This window comes from Octopus sinensis, linkage group LG3 (genome assembly GCF_006345805.1).
Source record: "Octopus sinensis linkage group LG3, ASM634580v1, whole genome shotgun sequence".
Lineage (NCBI taxonomy): Eukaryota > Metazoa > Mollusca > Cephalopoda > Octopoda > Octopodidae > Octopus > Octopus sinensis.
In genome coordinates this window covers 157903904-157928158 of record NC_042999.1, presented here as the reverse complement: position 1 = coordinate 157928158, position 24255 = coordinate 157903904, and the positions used below count along the sequence as shown (strand labels likewise).

General features: G+C 35.5%; 1 protein-coding gene across 1 annotated transcript in view; it reads right to left on the bottom strand.

Moving 5' to 3' along the window:
• Nucleotides 1-21989, bottom strand: part of LOC118762639 (metabotropic glutamate receptor 3-like) — a 139390-nt gene extending 117401 nt beyond the window's left edge. The window contains exon 1 of the mRNA XM_036501537.1: nt 21855-21989. The gene's annotated coding sequence lies outside the window, so the exon portion shown is untranslated. The remainder of the gene's footprint in view (nt 1-21854) is intronic.
• Between the last annotated feature and the right edge of the window lie 2266 nt (nt 21990-24255).

The following is a 24255-nucleotide window of genomic DNA, read 5'->3' as shown; positions in this document are numbered from 1 at the left end:
CGTCACTTTTCGAAATTCAAATCATGGTGTCTGGTTATGTTGTGAGTTTTCTCTTGTAAATCAATTTTTGTGAACCCATAGATACATCAAGAATATGGGTTCTGTCGTGGAACCAATGCATCCCAGACAGCTCAAAACATCAATGTGGTGTTTGGGGGAAGATGTGGCGAATGAGCGCACTGCACGTCGATGGTTTGAGAAGTTCTAGTCTGGTGAATTTCCTCTTGAAAATCAGCCCCGTGGTAGACCTGAGATCAAGGTGGATAATGATAGCTGGAAACTGTAGTGGAAACGGATATATCTCAAACTACGCTTAGGTTTGATGTTTCGATTCCAGTTGTATTGGATCGTCTGAAACAACTCGACAAGGTAAAGAAGCTGGATAAGTGGGTACCATACGAACTGAACGAGCATCAAATGATACGTCGTTTTGAAACTTTCTGTTCTTTGCTGTCATGGTATAAAAGCGAACCATTTTTGCATCGTATTGTTACGTGTGATGAAAAATGGATTCTTTTCAACAATAAGCAAGCGTTCTGCATAGTGGTTGGATAGAAACGAAGTATCAAAACACAATCCAAAAAATAATATTCACCAAAAAAAGCTAATGGTGTTTGTTTGGTGGTCCAGTGCTGGGGTCATCCTCTGCAGCTTCATGACACCTGGTAAGTCAATTACAGCAGATGTATACATCAACCAACTGGATGAAATGATGAGTGAACTTGCAATTAAACAACTGAGATTGGTCAATACAGACAAGTCAATTCTCTTGTAAGACAATGCTCGCGCACATGGTGCACAAAGAACGCTACTCAAGTTACAAGAACTGAACTTGGAAGTAATTTGTCATTCATTATATTCACCAAACCTTGCACCAACTGACTATCACGTTTTCCGTGTATTAGTAACATTTTGCAAGGGAAAAAATGCTTTTTGTTGAGATAATATAAAATAAATTTTCAGTTCAAAATCGGACATTACACTCTTAATAACCTGATACATATGTGTGTGTATATGTGTGTGTGCGTGCGTGCGTGTGTGTGTGTGTGTGTGTGTGTGTGTGGTGTGTGTGTGTGTGTGTGTGAGGGCGCATGGCCTAGTGGTTGAAGATTTGCGCTTGCGATTACTAGATCGTGATTTCAATTCCTAGACCGGGCGATGCGCCGTGTTCTAGAGAAAAACACTTCATTTCACGTAGCTCAGCATTCATTTCGACACCTAATACGTGGTACACCGTGCACCTGTTCAGACAACGTTGACTCGGTGGAGAGAGTGAGCTAAAGAACAGCACGAACATTTGATCAATATAAACAAATTGCTTGTACAGATCTTTCGGCAAAAATTGAACACTCACACGTTGTCTTCGACGGGAGAGTCCGTCTTATTATATATAAAAATATATATCTATATAACAATTGCAGCGTGGAAGGTGTTTGTAAGCCATTTAAGAAACACACAAAAGCCGTTCGATTCACTTCAACATTTAAGTTTAATTTGTCAAAATATTTTCGTCGCTTTAAGACCGCGACCTGTTCACTGACAAAGCATGGATTTTGTCAGTGAACAGGTCGCGGTCTTATAGCGACGAAAATATCTTGACATATTAAACTTAAATGTTGAAGTGAATCAAACGGCTTTTGTGTGTTTCTTAAATGGCTTACAAACACCTTCCACGCTGCAATTGTTTTCGTTTCAGCACACAATCTCAGATCAAATTACTTGCTATGCAAATACATCTCCGTATATCTATATACATTCATACCTATATACGTATGTATATAGACACATGCATACGAATGTGTGTTGCACTTGTGCGCGCGCGCGCGTCTGTCTGTCTGTATAAGAACGCCCATGTCACCAAAGAGGGTGACAGTCGTGAGATAAATATGCGTATCTGCTGACAAAATTATTTCTTAAAAACCAACAACTTATTGAATGTCCTTCGTTTTGACGTATAAAAGTTCCTTGATTGTGTGTGTGTGTGTGTGTGTGTGTGTGTGTGTGTGCATTTGATCTCCGTAACAGAATGCAATAAAGTGTTCTCTTGATGATCCATTGCAGTTAGGCATCCAAATGCACTGCAACGAAGAAACGTACGTAGGAACGAAATATTAATAGTGGCTGTATAGTAAGGCGGTGAATAAAATAAAAATAAATGCGCCCTTTTAAAGCCTAGCCAGGCTCATGGGCTCGGTTTCCCGGCTTTGAGGGTATCGCGATAGGCCTAACTGGAGGCCCAATATTCCGAGTTCTTCTACAGGGTTAGAAAAACTGAAGGATCGCTGCAATAAGTATGTGAACCTGAGAATGGAATATGCTGAATAAAATCATAATAAACTGATCCTCCTGTATTTTCTTTTAACCAAAGCGAGGAACTTTTCAACACACCCGCCCCCACCTATATCTAAGCTACATCTCAATTTAGCTTTTCGTTTCTAGTCATTCCAATCTATATTCATTTCCTCATACTCCACCAAACAAGTAAACACGTGGGAACCGAATCTACCCTGGGAGGAAGAAAAAGTGGAGACTAATGAGAGGAAGCTTATCAAATATAAGGAGATGGTAGAACAGTGCAAAAATTGGGGCTACCAAGCACATTGCAAGACATCTATGGTGGGCCGCCGAGCCTTTCTGGGGTGTTCATTCTGTAAAACTCTGGTTGAGTTTGGAGTCAATGGTGCAGCAAAGAGTAGAGCTATGAATTCTATCACTGAAGCTGCATCGAAGACGATAAAGTGGCTTTGGATAAAGAGGACAAACCATATGGGATGAAAGCTGGGACTTGATCAACCCTGGCTGGATTAACCGAGTGAGAGGGTTTGCTATTGAAAAACTTGAAACACCCTGAGACCTAATAAATGTCACTGATGATGCACACCTGAGCATTTGTGAGATGTGTCTTAAATCAATCTCTGCTCTCCATCCTTATACACTTCCAGCTTTACCTATTACAGTTCAAATAACCTTCCCCCTTTCTCTTTTGTTTCCACTTTCTTCTCTCTTTGTCTATTTTATCAGCACACTTCCTTCTTCACTCTTATATTCTAAAATCTCTTCTTTCCATTTCCTCACACCCTCTTTCACTACAACCATCATAAATTGACGCCATTCCATATTGCTGAAACATAACTTCTCTAATAAGAGTTAGAAAAACATTCGCATTGCTAATAACGATGGAAAAATTGTAGGATTATGTATAAACCCATTTAAAAATATACAAAATACTGTGTGTTTAACTTGGAGATCTTTCAAGTTTGCGGACTTACACGATTATCTCATCTGAATATTAACATGCACGCACACATATTATACATTATACCAAGATATGTGTGTGTGTATATATCTATATATTATACATATATACTGGTATATGAACACAGATGACTGTATTCACACGTATATACACTTACAAACATACAAATATACAGTTATATTCATTCTGTATGTCCAAGTATCTATATATGTTTATGGGTGTGTGTGTGTGTGTGCGTGCGTGTGCCTTTAATACGTTAATATACATACATATACATCCATATAAATACACATTTCCAACTCCTCTTTATGTCTATATACATTTTTAATAAACACATAAACATATATCTGCAGTATTATATGCAGTAGATATGTGTATTCATTTATCTCACGATCAAAAAATTTCTATACATTCGTTCATTTCTGTTGCTCTATCCTGTATAAATTAATCGAAATACAGATTTACATAGATCTATAGATATTCTACCAAGGGAACGCGTTCTTAAAAGGAGGTAAATGTACGTTAACGTGCGCTCAGGAAATTGAATTGAAAACTAAAACATATAAATGGATATATATATATAAAAATAGATGGGAAAACTAGTAAGAGATCAGAGATACAGAAAACTATCCTTGCGGATTTGTAATATTAAACCCAAGATCAGACATAGGAATTCGCTTTAGGTTCATATTCTGACAAATTCATATTCTGGCTTCAACTCTGAGAAAGGAGGAGAGTTTACAATGAATAAAGCGTAAAAGACAAAAATGATAGATAAGGAGAGGGAATCATTTCTGTTGCTGTCACAGATTTTGAAATTTCAAAATTAAGTGAAAATTTTCAAATTTGGTATATTGATGTAATTTTTCACATTGAATCCGATTTTATGATTCCTTTATTCCAGATACATTTTAGAAAAGTGTTACAGAAGTTCAAAGTCTAACCATTTTTATTCAATCAGATTTGGACGCTTGCATTTTCTGTGTGGTAGCTGTCTTTGAAAAAAAATGAAGGTAAAACTCATTAGAAGCTCTAACGACGAACTTTTAAACAAAATGAAAGCAATTATATGTCTTATCGAGAGAGAGAGAGAGAAGAGAGAGAGACGGGGAACAGCATGCTTGAGAGATATACATAGACAGAAAGAGAGTAAGAGGATGTGGTAAATATATATATATATATATATATATATATATATATTATACATATATATAGAGAGAGAGAGAAAGAGAGAGAGAGAATATATATATATATATAATATATATATATCTATATATCTATATATATATACAGAGAGAGAGAGAGTGAGTGAGAGATGAGGGAAAGAGTAAAAGTCAGAGAGCGACAAATATGGTAGATACAGAGGGGTAGGTTTAGCTATCTAAAATTCGAGTTATTTCTAGTAGCAAATTATATTTCCTTATTACTTCTTACTGAATGCCATTCCGTTGGGACGCAGATTTCAAAACTTAAATCCGTTTTTCTCGAGGATACGCTATTGCGGAGACTTTCCGTGATATACATACATACATACACAAAAACACCCTTATATAAATAAATATGTATAATCAGGAGAAGCTTGTAACTTTGTAACTTCTGCCAATTGAACATAGTTGGATATTAAATTTTTCAAAAGTAAAAAGCAAAACATGAGCATATATAATCATGTATTGAGTTCTATTTTCCCTGCTTGTTTTACAAAACTTTATGCGTGTGAGTGTGATGCATGTATGCATTTATATATTATATATATTATATAATATTATATATATCTATATAATATATAAAATGATAAGGGTTGTAAATTCACCCTCCATGGATAACATATATCCAATATACTGCTAGAGAGTACCCAACAAAGCTAATACATAATGTTAAAATTCGATTCATTCATCTACTGATTATGAGGGCAAGGTAAAATTATTACCGTAAATTAATAATACAAAATGAGAAAATGGTGAATATATCTAATCAATCATCAACCATCAGATAATACCCATCATACTTTTATTAAACCATTACACATAGCAATGATATTATACATTAATATAGTACAAATATAACAATACATAGAATATAGATAGAAATACATTTACATTGTAGCTGACACTGTTTCGGCCGTGAAGACAGGTATGTCCATTTAACCTATTAGCCATATAAAGCAGGTATAAATGAGACATACCTGTCTTCACGGCGAAACAGCTGTCAGCTACAATGTAATGTATTTCTATTTCTATGTCTATGTCTTGTTATATTTGTACTATATTAATGTATAATATCATTGCTATTGTGTAATGGTTAATAAAGTATTGATTGGGTTTATCTGATGTTGATGATTGATTTAGATATATTTCTCCATTTTCTCATTTTGTATATATATATATATGCAAATATGTATATATATATATATATGTGTGTGTGTGTGTGTGTGTGTGTGTGTGTGTGTGGTGTGTGTGTGTGTGTGCGTGCGTGTGTGTGTGTGTGTGTGTGTATACACAGACATGCAGGAAGTAAATAGACACCTTTAATTTTCAAGATCTTTATTTAGTACTTAAAGTGAACAATTGAAATCTAATCGATAGGTAGGACTACATACTTTAGTATTCAGTTGACATTCCCTTTGCAGTTTTAATTCAGAAACTCTTTTTGGCATTGAACTGATGAGCTTTGTGATTGTCTCTTGTGGAATTTCTGCCCACTTTTCACGCAACAATCGAAACAATTCATCGGGTTTCTGTCAATGTTTTCGTATAGCTCCATCTAGTATGCCCCAAAGAGTTTCAATCGGGTTCGTGTCAGGAGATTAGCTCGGCCAAGGAAGCTTTTTGATCCCATTTTCAGTCAGCCACTGTTGATTCCTTTTCGCTGTCTGGTATAGAGCCCCATCTTCTATGAATAAAAACTCATTTTTCGTTATGTTATCGTGTGAATACATTGGAAGTAATCTTTGCTTAAGTATTCGATGTATTTTTCAGAGTTTATGGTTCCAACACATCCGATCAGCTGGTAACAGCTCCCTATACCTATTTCTTTACTGCCCACAACGGGCTACACACAGAGGGGACAAACAAGGACAGACAAACGGATTAAGTCGATTATATCGAGCCCAGTGCGTAACTGGTACTTATTTAATCGACCCCGAAAGGATGAAAGGCAAAGTCGACCTCAGCGGAATTTGAACTCAGAATGTAGCGGCAGACCAAATACTCCTAAGGATTTCGTCCGGCGTGCTAACGCTTCTGCCAGCTCACCACCTTACAGCTCCCTATACCATTACAGAGATACCTATTTCTTTATTACCCACAAGGGGCTAAACATAGAGGGGACAAACAAGGACAGACATAGGTATTAAGTCGATTACATCGACCCCAGTGCGTAACTGGTACTTTAATTTATCGACCCCGAAAGGATGAAAGGCAAAGTCGACCTCGGCGGAATTTGAACTCAGAATGTAACGGCAGACGAAATACCGCAAAGCATTTCGCCCGGCGTGCTAACGTTTCTGCCAGCTCGCCGCCTTTACAGAGATACCGCCAAGTCTCACAATTGATTGGAGTCGTTTCAAATCAAATACTTGATGGGGAAACCTCCATACCCAAACACGTCCACTGTCTGAAAATAATGCAAATCTGGATTTATCTGAGAAAATCACTCTATCCCAAAATTAACTGGATTTTTCTGACATCTCCTTAGCCCGTTTCTCTCTTTCCATAATATCAATTGATTGAAGGTGAGGTTTTCTCCTAGCTATTCGTCCGTAATACCCAAGCTTAGGCAAATATGTAACACACGTTCTTGGACTAACTTCCAGCTCTTTTGCAATGTCAGAAGCCTTCGAACAAGGTTCGTTTTCCACAATTCTCATCAAACAGCGAAGCTTCCTTTCCAAGGGTCCAGGTCGTCCAGAACGAGAATCTGTTGATTCTTTTTCATGGCTTTTGAATTGCGCTATAATTCTATTAACAGTAGCAAGAGGAATTTGAAGATTTTCGGCATTTTTTCACTGGCTAAGACCAGCCTCAGATGGCCAACAGATTGCTCCTAGAAAATCTGACAGTTCTACTGAATCTTTTGTGCATGGCATGGTTACTCTTCGCAAATGTTTAATATAATGGTGCGCCTGGAATGAAAATGAATAATTACATTGTAAATTCTACACCGCTGAAAACCTATAAAGACGCTTAGATCAGAAATTTTTAAAATTAAAGGTGTCTATTTACTTCCTGCATGTTGTATATAAATATATAATATATAGTATATATATATATATATATATATATTATATATTATTATAAAGGAAAGTTTACGAAAATAAACAAAAGGCGAAGGCAGGGGAGTACAAACAAACAAATGTATTAGTATAGCACTCAGGAATAGAAAAAGTATTTTACGTTTCGAGCCTACGCTCTTCGACAGAAAGATACGCAGGAAAAAAAAAAACAAGGAGAGAAACAAGGAGAGAAAAAAATGCCGTGTTGTAGTAGTAAAACGATCTATCATGGGCGTTCGGTATATATATGTATATAATATATATATATATATATATATATATATATATATAAATAAAATATACGATAATATACACATATATATATATATGTATTATATATATATTGTATATATATATATCTATATATATATATATATATATTATATATATATATATTATATATATATATATATATAATATATATATATATATATATATATTGGAGGTTTGGAGATGATGTACAGGTATTATATATTAGAAGAAATGAGGTAATCAGAAGATCGGATGGTTCATATTAACAGATATTTATTTATATATTACATTTTTTACATATATATATCATATCATTCAGATCATTAGCGCTTCTCCCATTCTAGTGGGGTTTTCAAATCAAAAAAAAAAAAAAACCACTAGAATGGGAGAAAGCGCTAATGATCTGAATGATATGATATATATATGTAAAATGTAATATATAAATAAATATCTGTTAATATGAACCATCCGATCTCTTCTTACCTCATTTCTTCTACTATTAATATATATATATAGATATAAATATATATATATTATAAGTCTGTATGATATTATATGTATATATATATATATATATATATATATATATAAGTATGTATGTATATATGTATGTATATATATATATATAATATTATATATATATATATATATATATACAATATATATATAATATATATATATATATATATATATACATAAATATATATATATATATATATATATATATATATATATATATATAATATTTATATATATAATATATATATATATATATATAATATATCTATATATATATATATATATATATATATATATACATATACGCCGCGCGCATTCACACACTCATTTAATATGGTGTGTATTTTACCAGTCTGCTTCAAATATTGACTTTTGTGTCAGATAATGTTTGTACCATGTACATGTCTATGATATGTGTTTCGGTTACACCCCATCCCAAAATATAGACATAATATCACAAACTCCCCGATACTTTTAAATGTCTAGAAATTGTCTTTCAACCATTTCGTGAATTACGCTCGACGAAAATGAATTAAGATGCAGTCTTTGGGGTTAATATGCGTCTTCTTGTCCACGACCTTAATGATTTATTCCTACGGTGAGAATTCTAGTATTATTATATTATTGAATAAAATTGTTCGTTTCAGAAATATTCCGTTTCGGTCAATTTTAAATGCAACACAGGACCTCTGACCTATTCTTTGGCACAAAGCAGCTTCACTTATCAATTGTATCGAAATAATATACTGTCGCTGTAGAATGGTGTGAACGTGTAATAATCAAATTTTATATAATATGGTATATTGGTCTTTTTTTATTTTTATCTTGCAGCCACCATCTACATTAGTGGTTCTCAACCGGGGTCCATATGACTTCTGGTGTCACATGGAGTTTTGGGGGTTCTCATAAGCAAAATAGTAAATTGGGTACACACAGTAGTATATTAAGGGTCCATGAAAAAAATTTTGATTTAGATGTATTTATTAAAAGAAACAGCTGGATTTCTTTCTCTAATGTGCTACATAGTTCAACTTACACAAGTTAATATTTGAGAAACAAAGTAGGAATTTTGAAAGAAGTATCTATAAAATTACCATCGAATAGCTGTAAGGGTCCACCAGAGTGAAATAGTAACTAAAGGAGTTCATAGGTAAAAAATGGTTGAGAATCACTGACAGAATACCAGACAGCAGACAGTTCAGAAGATATAATTTGTCTTCATATAAGGAGGTTACTGTGTTGATATTTAGTAATAACGAGAAAATTCATCAAAGTAGTAGAATGCTGGTAAGTTCCAAGCGGAGAACTATCAACTAACTCATCAAATATTTAACAACTCTCATCGAGTATATAACTACACGGTGTAGTCTTTTTTTATTTGTTTCCGTTTTTTTTTGCTTTTGTTTTTTTTTTTCTGAAGGCATAGATGGATGGATTCTTAATATACTAAAGTGATGACTTCAATTTTTTTTGGATAGTGAAGAAATCTAATTCTGATCGTATATTACTCACACACTACATCTATAAGAGCCGTTCTTTTAGTTGTCTTATGGATATTGTATAAGTTACATCTTTAGATTAGCTACCGATGAAATCTGCAAAAAGAAAGAAATATTATTATTAGATTCAGTAAGGCAGCGAACTGGCAGAACCGTTAGCACCCTGGGTAAAATTCTTTGCGGCATTTCGTCTATTTTATGTTCTGAGTTCAAATTTCACGAGGTATGCTTTCCTTTTATTCTTTTGGGGGGCTATAAAATGAGTACCAGTCAAGCACTGGAGTTAATGTAATCGACTAGTTCCTTCTCCGACAGTTTCACGCTCTATTAGAAAGGAGTATATTTTAAGATCCTTGTTTCGCTGTCTGTCCGTGCGTCTGTCACACACTCAGATCAACATTATTTTCTATGATTCATTTTTTAAATATATCTTTCTGGTGTTTTCCAATGCCCAAAACACTAACAATGTGCTAGATAGTGGTGTTAGACCGGGCTATCTGGGGTAAGAGTTAGTAACTCTAACTGTAGTAAATCTGAAGGCAGATTTACTCCAGCCTTCATTCCGAAGAAGAATTATTTCTACTCTGAAAGTATTTCGATTTATTGCGTGTACTTCTTTCTACTACTTATTTTTGAGACGGTTACACTTCAGTTGGTAAGAGAGTCAATTCATATAGACAGTGACGGGATTTTAACTCTAAAGGCAAAGAGACAAATACCACAAGGCATATGTTCCGTCCTTCTTTTAGTTCTACCATGCCTTGAATTGGTACGTTTTTATAGGATTAAAGGTGAAAAGCTGACTTTGGCAGAAATTGAACTCACAGCACAAAGTCAGAACAAAAATTGCATTGACTTTCTGTCTGACGCCTTTATGATCTTGCACGTTGAAACTTTATAAAACAGTCAATTTATTCAATACTAGCAGTATCGCCCGGCGTTGCTCGGGTTTGTAAGGGAAATAACTATATAAGCATTTTTAGAGATGTAAAGTATAATAGCCATCTCAATATGGCTAACCTCAAAGGGGGGTGTTACTGTAGCTTTTTACGTTCTGATATTTAATAATACCTTTTTAGAGAGTTACTTCCCTTATATAATAGCAAAAAAATGCATTAAAAATGGGGAAAAATGATTGTAATTTTTTTTTTAATCGTAGACTCATCGTAGACGCGCGCTACTACCCAGAAGGGCTCGATATGAATCACGACTATAAGATACCGCTTTTGGTTACACTGCACCGCAAAATGTGGGAGTAGTTAGGAATCTAAATCGTAGGAGACAGACACACAACTTGACTTTTATATATAAAGATATTCATTGAATTCCCATATGTAACGTAAGGAAAAATAAAGCCTGTGTTTCATATTTAGGTGAGTTCATTTTTCCTCGGTGACGGAGAGACAAGAAAAAGAAAGAGAACGATAGTGAAGATACCAACAAATCTAATACACCCTTCATTCAGAAGAAGAATTACTTCTGCTCTAAAAGTATTTCGATTTATTGAGTGTGGTTCTTTCAACTACTTATTTATGAGAAAGTTAAACTATTTTATAAAAACTTTCTGTCGGTAAGAGAGTCAACTCTGTTGTTTGTAAGATAAGGATTTGTAAGAGAGGATTCTTTATCGTCTATTTTTTTAAAGCATTCAATAGCTGCACTACTGCATATCCATTGAGTAAGATTTGAGTGTACTCTGATATGTCGTATAATATTGTCTGATATAGATTTACTGATAAATCCTATTTCACTTTCAAAACATCAACGAACATGTTTATTAAAGCAGAGAAAACAAAAAGCAGATAAAACCAAACACACTACAAACTACTAACCGACAACATAACTAAAACATACAAGGAAACAAGCTCCTATAATTCAATTAATATAGGAGCTAAAAATCTAGCCACAAAGTTTTAAAATAAAGGAAAAAGAAGAAATTCTTATCCCACGAAATCCTTTCATAAATCTGAAAGAGCATGGAAACAATTTCACGCAAAATCCTAGCTGTAGATTAATAAATCCCACAAAAAAAGTGAAATAAGAATTATTAGTAAACACAAATGCAAATGTATACAATTCGGTATCGTAGAGTTCTACCCCTCGATCTCAAAAAGCTTGCTTCAGAAGGCACTTGAATTTAGCAAAAGATATGTCACTATAACAAATACCGATACAGACATTAATATGAACAGAAAGAAATCATTATTCTTTCATGATAATTCCTACTGGGTAAAAAAGAATGGAGACGAGTTATTTGACGTGGCAATGGGGAACTATGACGGTGCACAGATAACTGACCTTGTAGGCCTTTCTATCCTAGAAGCCCTTAAAAAAAGAAATAAAAGAAGCTAACTTGGGTTTGTATAGGGACGATGGCCTGGGAGTAGTACACAATAAAAACGGACAGGATATGGATAGAATAAGGAAAAATTATGTAAAATATCAAGCCAATAGGCACAGGAGTGGCTGTGTGGTAAGTAGCTTGCTAACCAACCACATGGTTCCGGGTTCAGTCCCACTGCGTGGCATCTTGGGCAAGTGTCTTCTGCTATAGCTTCGGGCCGACCAAAGCCTTGTGAGTGGATTTGGTAGACGGAAACTGAAAGAAGCCTGTCGTATATATATATATATATAAAATATTATATGTATGTATGTATGTATGTGTATGTATATGTTTGTGTGTCTGTGTTTGCCCCTCTAGCATTGCTTGACAACCGATGCTGGTGTGTTTATGTCCCCGTTACTTAGCGGTTCGGCAAAAGAGACCAATAGAATAAGTACTGGGCTTACAAAGAATAAGTCCCGAGGTCGATTTGCTCGACTAAAGGCGGTGCTCCAGCATGGCCGCAGTCAAATGACTGAAACAAGTAAAAGAGTAAAAGAGTAAAAAAGAATAAGAGTAATTAGGCCTAAGAAACACAATTTGTACAAACCTTAAAGAAGTCAACTTCCTAGACATTAACATGAATCTTAATACTGGAAAATTTAAACCCTACCACAAACAAAACGTGGAAGCCTCGTACAGTCACCCACCAGCAGTAATTAAACAAATTTATCCGGCAACAAAGACACTTTCGAAAAAGCCGCCCCATATTATAATGCTGCATTAGAAAGAACAAACTTCAAGAATAGCTGGTCTTCACAAGCACGGAATCCTTAAATTTCATGGCAAATTCTTCTTGAGTCCGTTTTAACTCACTCACAAAGAATTCATGATTAATGGCTGAAATGTGCGACTGTTCCTGAAGGCAAGGAAAGTAAGCATAATTGCTGTCAGCAATTTGAGCAATCCAAAAATCCAGTTTCTTGTGGGAAGCTGTCACCCCACGAAACAAATTATGGAAGAGTTTTTCTTTTTCTTGTAACCACACATTCAACTCATTCAGCTTGTCTGGAATGTCCACTAGAAAATAAAGCAAAGGACCACTGATGCGGTCACAGGAGTGTGACGAAAGAACTCTGGCCCAAATAAGATTAAGATTAATGTAAAAAATAAATAACGCTGAAGCAAAGTAGCACCAAATATATAGTGCTTGTGTTTTTATTAGCTAAACTGGCAAAATGACCATTCCTAAATACAACAATATGTTTCAACACACGATTTCACATAAAAAATCTTGCAAAACAAATATATGAAAGATATATAGATATATATATATACTATATATATATATATATATATATATATATATATATATATCATAATTGAAAATATTTCAAATATGGAATATGTAATCAGAAAATAATCAATATTTAGTTTGTTAAATTAAATGTTTGTATAAAATCTTATTTTTTAAGCAGCCATTTACTATTTTTTTAAATAATTTTTGAAAAGCCGTATCAACGTTACATGTAACTTGAACATGCAAAGTAAGGCGTCTATTTAGATTTCGTGATTTTTGATTTTCCTATTCCTCTATATTGTAAATAAAATTTATTCAATCATGTTTTATTGAACAAATTACCAAATATGAATGAACAACGCGAAATGTCTCACAGAGAATCAGGAGAAAAACGATAGCAAGCTTGGAGACAAAGCAAGTATTAAACACAAATGGAACATCAAAGACACGCAAATGCCGTTCGACGAAGATATGCACGAGGACTTTCTCAAGAGCAGTGAGAACGCGTTTTGGTTCAACACGTTGCGCATTATAGACAAGTACGGGAATATCTATTTCTTTATTACCCACAAGAGGCTAAACATAGAGAGAACAAACAAGGACAGACATAGGTATTAAGTCGATTATATAGACCCCAATGTGAAACTGGTACTTAATTTATCGACCCCGAAAGGATGAAAGGCAAAGTCGACCTCGGCGGAACTTGAACTCACAACGTAACGGCAGACGAAATACTGCTGAGCATTCCGCCCGACGTGCTAACGTTTCTGCCAGCTCTCCGCCAAGTACGGGAATATCGTTTCCGTAGACAGCGTGAGCGTGTGCGCAAAATAATCAACGATGATAACAATTTTCTTAAGTGCAACAAGAAAGCATTTTGGTTCAAAATACTGAACATAAAGCAGTACAGTAAGGGCTTTCGCGAGAGCAAATGGACAGTTTTTTTTGTTTGGTTTTTGTTTACTTTTACTCTTTACTCTTTTACTTGTTTCAGTCATTTGACTGCGGCCATGCTGGAGCACCGCCTTTAATCGAGCAACTCGACCCAGGGACTTATTCTTTTGTAAGCCCAGTACTTATTCTATCGGTCTCTTTTGCCGAACCGCTAAGTTACGGGGACGTAAACACCAGCATCGGTTGTCAATCAATGCTAGAGAGACAAACACAGACGCACAAACATATACACACACACTCATATATATATACATATATACGACGGGCTTCCTTCAGTTTCCGTCTACCAAATCCACCCACAAGGCTTTGGTCAGCCCGAGGCTATAGTAGAAGACACTTGCCCAAGATGCCACGTAGTGGGACTGAACCCGGAACCATGTGGCCGGCAAACAAGCTACTTACCACACAGCCACTCCTGCGCCTATTTTTTTTTTTTTTTTTCTTTGGTTTAAAATGTAGAATGGCGCTGAGCAGCACGACAACATTAACGTATTTTCGCACATAATGTTGAACTCCATAGAGCAGCAGGGTGACAGCCTCCTCAAGAACAATGTGAACAGGTTTTAGAAGGAGATGCTAAGCAGCACTGTCCAGCACACCAATGACTTTCTCAACAGCAACAAAAGCAACTAATAACTCAGAACAGAATTAATCTATCAGAACAAAAACGGATGCTATATGTTACAAGACAGCTTGACATGGACTCAGTGCTAGAAGTAGTTGACAATGTAACTCATGATAGTCTTCATTGAATGGAGATAGTAGGTCGCCATTGCAGCATTGTAATGTTCGTGGGAGCGTGCACTGGGGGAACTTTAGCCCAACCTAATTTTGCCATTTGCTGTAAATCAACTTTAATCTGTATTCCAAACGAAACAGTTATACTTAATGAACTACATCAATTATTCATACTTGATTCACCAGAAGTAAAATATTTCAGAAGAAATATTCGGAAGTTCGACAGTGGCTGTGTGGTAAGTAGGAGTTCGCAGGAGTGGCTGTGTGGTAAGTAGCTTGCTAACCAACCACATTGTTCCGGGTTCAGTCCCACTGCGTGGCATCTTGGGCAAGTGTCTTCTGATATAGCTCCGGGCCGACCAATGCCTTGTGAGTGGATTTGGTAGACGGAAACTGAAAGAAGCCTGTCGTATATATGTATATATATATATATGTGTGTGTGCACGTGTGTTTGTGTGTCTGTGTTTGTCCCCCTAGCATTGCTAGACAACCAGTGCTGGTGTGTTTATGTCCCCGTCACTTAGCGGTTTGGCAAAAGACCCCGATAGAATAAGTACTGGGCTTACAAAGAATAAGTCCCGAGGTCGATTTGCTCGACTAAAGGCGGTGCTCCAGCATGGCCGCAGTCAAATGACTGAAACAAGTAAAAGAGTAAAAGAGTAAAGAGTGCTATGGCCATATGTGGTAGCATGAAACCAACCGATGCTATAATTACTTGATGCCTTTCTATCTGCAGAATTCACAGTGTTGTTCATAGATTTTTTTTTTTTAGAAACACCAGGAAATACAATTATTGATTTGCCATCCTACTTGCAAATTTACTTTCAAGATTCTGAAGAACAAGTTCGACAGCATACGCAGAGAATGGGTGCAGATAATGGGATAGGAAAGTTTGATGCTGCTATTTTCCGTACACTTCATTCTACAATAGTTTCGACTTACAACATTTATTTGCAATTATTCTCCTCTGTTCAAGAACAAATTGATGCTGGAACAATACAAGAAAATGTTTCTCTTAAATTACATGCTGACAGAATACCAGACAGCAGACAGTTCAGAAGATATAATTTGTCTTCATATAAGGAGGTTACCGTGTTGGTATTTAGTAATAACGAGAAAACTCATCAAAGTAGTAGAATGCTGGTAAGTTCCAAGCGGAGAACTATCAACTAACTCTTCAAATATTTAACAACTCTCATCGAGTATATAACCACATAGTGTAGTTTTGTTTTTTTTTGTTTTCGTTTTTCTTTTTTTTATTTTTTTTTTGTTTTTTTTTCTGAAGGCTTAGATGGATGGATTCTTAATATACTAAAGTGATGACTTCAATTTTATTTTTTTTGGATAGTGAAGAAATGTAATTCTGATCGTATATAGCTCACACACATCTATTCCAGTAGCTACGGAATGTGTTGTGCTCCTTGCGATATACTCGAAGCAGTCAACAGACTCTACGAGCAAACCTACCATTATGAGTGTGTAACACCCTAATCAGTAAGCCACGTATCTCCATGGTATGTGTATGTAGATAGATAGATAGATAGATAGATACATACATACATACATACATACATACATACATACATACATTGTGGTCTGATCAATAAATATCCGGACTGGTGCTAAAAAACAAAACTACAACACGTACTAATTTGGCATTTAATCTCCTTCAAAGTAGTCCCCTTCGGAAGCAACACACTTAATCCGGCGCTGTTTCTATTGATGGAAGCATTCCTGGAACCCGTTTTCTGAAATGATAAGCAGGTGCCTCATCGCGTCCACTTTGATTTCCTCGACATCCTGAAATCTTCTTCCTTTCAAGCAGGATTTGATTTTTGGAAAGAGGAAAAAGATGCAAGGGGGCGAGATCTGGGGAACACAGTGGCTAACGGACCTGGGGAATGCTGCTCGGATAGGCAGGTGCGTTGTCATGCTGCAACTGCCACTCACCGACTCACCGACGAATCGCATCCTGCAAACGCCGCAAAACATCACGGTAGTACTCCTTGTTTAGTGCCTGACCAAGTGGAGCATACTCATGATGACCGATCCCCTTGTGGTCAAAGAAAACAGTTAACAGTGTCTTCACATTGCTTCGACTCATTCGTGCTTTCTTCGGTCTCGGAGAGATTGGGATCTTCCACTGCGAAGACCGAGCCTTTGTTTCGAGATCATAGCCATAGACACACGATTCATCACCCGTTATTACTGTTTTCAGAAAGTTTTCATCGTTCTCGACACAATGAGGGAGATCTTGTGCACATACATACATACATTATATGTATGTCAGGTCACTTCTGAGTGCTACTGGTAACATGTAACCCAGTACTACCTGTTGCATGGTCGGGTCGTCGGCGACTAAACCGGCAACCCCACCAAGCTCGCTTGGTGAGGAGGGTGTTTATTGGTCACCCTGCGGGATGAAAAACAAAACCCATCAAAGGGAGGAGGAACTCTGAGAGTAAACGGCCATCCAATAAATGTCTTAAAGCTGTATCATGCGCGGGGGGAATATAATAATCGGATTGAATACCCGATCACACGGTTTTAAACCATTGGGAGTGAAGGACTCCTAGACTTTGTCAGGGCATCCTTCTAGGAGAAGGCAACTCAGGTAACTGGGATAACTCCGACATAAAACCTGCGGCTCAGTGGTTACCGATGATGTTGACTTGTTCTTCTTTTCGAATTATGGCTGCTGTTGCTTAGTGAGTGGGATTGACTCAGTGCACAGCCTTCCTCACTTAAAAAAATATCTTTTGCACAGGCATTGCACGATAACAACATTTGATTAAGCTTCGTGCTATGCCATACTCGATAACGAGGGGGCAGCCACATAGATATATATATTATATATTATATATATATATATATATTATATATATATATATCTTTTTCGTCGCCCTTTCAAGCCTAGCCAGGCTCATGGGCCTGGTTTCTGTGGCGTATGTGTTCCCCCCAGCTGGCCGGGACGCAAGTCCATCGCAGCGCTACTCAAGAAACAGGAAGAGAGAGAGTGAGAGAAAGTTGTGGCAAAAGAGTACAACAGGAGGCGCCACCACCCTCTGCCGGAGCCTCGTGGCGCTCTTTTATGTGTTTTCGCTCAATAAACACACACAACGCCCGGTCTGTGAATCGAAACCGCGATCCTCCGACCGCGTGTCCGCTCCCCTAACCACAGGGTCATTGCGCCTCCATATATGTGTGTGTGTGTATGTGTGTGTGTGTGTGTGTGTGTGTGTGTGTGTGTGTGTGTGTGTGTGTATCGAGAGCGTAAGCGAGAGAGAAACACATTAGTAAACATTAAGCCGCAAACAAACTTGATAGTTAATGACAGAAGCAATATTTAAAACTTAGAACAACTTCCTACAATAAACACGCAGATAACAAACAATAATCATTTCGGTGGTGTTGTATGTATTCGACGGTATGGCCTACATTAATCACATTTTTTACCTGTCTTGTACAAAGAGACACAAAAATAAAACACGTCCTTTTCGGAAAATGAAAATATGAAAGCTTCGGAAACTTCACTGTTTCGAAAAATCTTTATGTATATAAAAATAAATAACTTAATAGATGAAACTAGAACACCGTCGAATGTAACTGTATATATATATATATATATATATATATATATATATATATATACATATATATATATATATATATAGATAGATAGATAGATAGATAGATAGATAGATAGATAGATAGATAGATAGCTAGATAATAGATAGATAGATAGATAGATAAACAGAATATATACAGGTGGTGCTATTATGTTAGTATGGCCTGGTTCTACACTGGCCGAAACCTATCAAAGTCATTAAAGTTATATAGATACCATATATACATACCGAACAAACACATAATGGATATATATGTGTGTGTGTGCGTGTGTTTGTGAGCTGTGTGTATGTGTGTATAATATATATATATAGTGGTGTGTGCGTATATAATATTATATATATGGTGGTATATATATATGTATGTAATATATATATATGTATATGTATGTATATATATACTATATTATATATATATATATATATATATATAATATATATATATGTATGTATATATATGTGTGTGTGTGTGTGTGTGTGGTAAAATATATAATACAAATAAGAAAATGGAGGAACAGATTCTTTCATCATCGACTTACAGATAATACCAATTCATATTATTTATTAACTACTTAAATAGGAACATCCAAATCCAACAGAATAAAACAATATACATCAATAAGTAAGATAATACCATAAAAATGATACACATAAAATGGATCTTACAGCTGTTTCAGCCTGTAGATAAAGGTATCTCATTGTGCCTATGTTAGTCAGATGTATTGAGGTAATATGCAGTTAAAAATGAGTTACTTATATATATATCTCAAGGCCTCGTCAGAGATTATAAAGTAGAATTATAAAAATATACAAATGCAAATATAAATATGAAACAAAATACACATATACAAGAGTATATATAAGTGTATATACAATACATATATATATATATATATATAGATATATATATATATATATATATACATGTATAATATATATATATATATATTATATATATATATATAGATATGTAGTATATATATACAAACATATGTATACACTACATAGGCATATATATATATACTATATGTAAACCCGCGCCAGCAGCATGCTACCAATGAGCTGTTGACGAAGGAGGGATGCAGGCTGTCCAGCATCCACAGAAGACTACAGGTTGTGTACCGAGATGAAAATATTATTAACGAGAGCATTGCAAAGAGATGAATGAAGTTGAAAGGAGAAATCAGCATTGACAACAAAGCAAGTAATTGGCGATCATCGACTTCGACGACTGACAATTCACCGGAAAGAGGGAGAATTGTTTCGCGCGTACAGGTGAGTCACATTCAGAGAAACTGCTGCACGATTGGACTATGGTTACAATGCATTGTGAAAGACTGGATATTGGAAAGTATATGTAAAGTGTGTACCTCGGCAGTTGACACCCGATTTGAGAAAGAGAAGAGTATATGTCAGTTCTGATCTGCTAGACGCTTTCGGAGCCTTTAAAGACTCATTTTTTCTCCCCGATTTATTGACTGATCGTAACTTTATAATCTTTTCTACTAAAGGCACAACGCCTGAAATTTGGTTGAGGAGTATAGTCGATTACATCGACCCCAGTGTTTCACTGGTACTTAATTTATCGACCCCGAAAGGATGAAAGGCAAAGTCGACCTAGGCGGAATTCGAACTCAGAACGTAATGAACGTAAAGCTTTTTTGCCGGTGTGCAAACGATTCTGTCAGCTCGCCGAATGCAAGTTCATTCCATAGGGTGATGTCACATCTCTTCTCGAGAGCCAGCGATTGGCAGAGAAAATCATGATAACTGATTAATAAGATGACAAAGGCGTCGTTTTCCTTGATTTTTCTAGAATGTGATTATACTATGAACAGGGAAAGCTTAGAGAAACTATTAGGAGGAACAACCAAGGAAGAATCTGAAATCTATTTGCATTCACCATGATTCACATTTGGTAACAACTCAGACAATCAGCACACTGGGTAGTTAACGATCCCTCATCCACTTCACAGACCAGATCTGGCACACTCCATCTTGCATCACTTCGATCTAATAAAGGTCAGTTTTCGGAGATATAAATTTGATGACAGAGATGAGTTAAAGTAGCGGTTAAGAAGTAACCACCAGTATTTTTCAAACAGAAAAGTATTGGTTTCGACGATGACGCAATTGCATCGCTTGTAGTTGAAGGATATATATATATATATACTAATATATATATATACCCTATATATAATATATATATATAATATATATATACAGGGAGAGAGAGAGAGAGTACTCTACCAAAATACATAATTTATGCCAGTCAATATCAAAGTTATATCTACTGTTGCATTACCTTAGACAAAGTCTTTGTATAAAGATAAGCGGATAGAGAGACAAAAAGAGAACTGCGTGTCTGTATGTGTGTGTGTGTGTGTGTGTGTGTGTGTCAGACATATTATATCCCTTATAATATCTCGTACATGCTCATATATACATATATATTTTGTCGAACCGCTAAGTTACGGGAATGTAAACACACCAGCATCGGTTGTCAAGCGATGGTGGGGGGACAAACACAGACAAGCAAATACATACATAGATACATAGATACGTACATGCATACGTGTATATATATATATATATATATATATATATACGACGGGGCTTCCTCCAGTTACCGTCTACCAAATCCACTCACAAGGCTTTAGTCGGCCCAAGGATATAACAGAAGACACATGCCCAAGGTGCCATGCAGTGGGACTGAACCCGGAACCATGTGATTGGGAAGCAAGTTTATTACCACACAGCCACTTCTTTTATATATAGACTTGTATATATCCGTGCGCGTGGGTATACGCACAAGCATTAATAAGTATGTTCGTGTGTATATAAATATGTATAATTATGCGTTATATCTGTATGTTTGCATGTATATATATAATAAAAATATATATAACATATATATATATAATATTATATATATAAATATATATATATAATATAATATATATATATGAATAATATATATATATATATATATACAGACATGTGTGTGTGTGTGTGTGTGTGAATGTATGTATTTATGATAAAAAAAGCATGCAACGATAAAGAGGTGTGAATACGCACATTACGACTGATTAGGAAAGAAAGTTATAATGACGATACCTGGAAGTGAACAAATGCTGCGCTCATCTCCATCCCCGCATGGTGACTGCTGATAGAATGAGAGAATCAATGATGAGTTCACCCTACTTGTAATGTCCACCTTGCAGACAAACAAATATTGTGCCGTAATTCTCGTAACTGTGGCAACTCCTGCATCCTTAACTTCTTTTTTTTACTTTATTTCAATCTTTTCTATTCAGAGCAGCACCACAGAAATAACGTATACCCACTTATTCAGGCACATCTTTCGCTCCTCTCTACTTTCCCCTTCTCTCTCTACTTCAATGTTTATACACACACAAACATGCATACATACATGCATACATACATACATACATACATACATACATACATACACACACATACATACATACATACACACACACATACATACATACATACATGAATACATACATACATACATACATATTTGCATGCATACATACATACATGAATACATACATACATACATACATGAATACATACATGCATACATTTGTACATACATACATATATTAAATACATATATATATATATATATATATATATATATATATATGTGAGTGTGTGTGTGTGTGTGTGTGTGTGTGTGTGTGTGTGTGCGTGCGTGTGTGTCTGCGTGTGTGTCTGTGTCTGTGTATGTGGATTGTGTTTACAAACGAACAAGAAAGGTACTCAATATATAAAGAAATAAGTGGTAGAAACACGGAGAGCGATATAGGAGAAAGACAATTTAAGAGATTAATGTATATACAGAGAATGATAAAATGAGAAAGAAAGAGCGAGGGAGAGAGCTAGGGAGAGCGACAGCACAAGGAGAGAGAGATACTAAAAGGTAAAATAAATGCATTAAGTACGTAAATTTGGATCAATCTACAAAGTCTTTGAATTGCAAAGGAAATCCAAAGAAATATATTGATAATGATATTGATCACATTTACAATATTCATAACAATAACAATCATGTGTAACAACGCTTTTTTTTTCTTTTGTCCTAAGTGTATGTGTGTGTTTATAAGAGTTTTTGTTTCCTTCAATATACATACATTGTTTGTTGTGAAGAATAAAACTCGTTTAATCGACAAACTAGCATTGTCTAACTCTGTTGATTGTTTCAGTGCCGTATTTACTAACAAACCACAAAATACAATGATGCTAAAGAAGATGAAGACAACAACAACTACAACAAACAGCCAATGTAGCAACGAATCCACGAGAAAATCTGTCTCTACGTGGTCGCTCGATTTGCTGGAAATAGCAGTAAAATCGCCCCCTAACCATGCCCTCTACCCACTGTTCTATGTGGAAAGTATATTGGTTAACTTATTTCTGGATACACTATATCTGAATAAATAACGAGATGATCACATTTGGAACGCATTTAACCAACAAGAAGTAAAATCCAATATTCAAGAATAAAGAAAGAATGTTTTGAATAACAATATTCTATATACACCAAATTTGAATAAAGACTAAATGGTCTTTAATCATTGTTCATATCTGGGACTGACAGCCATAAACAACAAATGTAGCAATGACAATTTATTAATGTTCCGATCACAATGCAATAAAAGGCATAGTTTTAAGACTTTAAGTAATAGAACAGATTAAACAATTGCTATGAAAATATACTAAATAGTGGAAATATAAAACACCCATGAAGTGACAAACTTGCACTCGTTTGAAGAATGAAAGCTACTTATTTCTAACAAAAGTATAAGGCACTCAATTTGGAATTGTGATATAACCGATTATAACGACCCTGGTTTGTGACAGGTACTTATTCTATAGATCCCAGAATTATGAATAACAATGACAAACGTCACTCGATTTGTACTCAGAAGGTAAAAGTCCCCAATTAATACTCCAAGTAATTTTATCTGATATTTTAACGACTAGGTCAAACCATTACTTTGAAAAATAAAAAATAAAATTGGAACCACTTCATGTTCTATACTTCACCGCACTATTCAGTATGGTACAAAACTTCTTTGTGAAAGGATTAGCTGAATCATTAGAACGCCGGACAAAATGCATTACGATATTTGATCCGGTTCTTTACATTCTGAACTCTAATTCTGCCCAGGTTAACTTTACTTTTTGTCCCTCCGGAATTAATAAAGGACCAGTCACGCACTAGAGTCGATTTAATCGAATAAACTCCTTCTTCAAAATTTCAAGTCTTGCATCCACTTTGAGAATTTTACTACATTGTTGCAATACACGAAACCCAACAAAATACCTCAAGGGTATTTCAGTGATTGATTGATATCTCTCATCATGAAAAACGTTGATGATATTCATCACACTGGGTGTGCAATATATTTATTGCACAGAAAAGATCATAAGGAAAGTACTACAGAAAACAGCGAGAGAAATACAAAAAATACTAGGCGTAGAA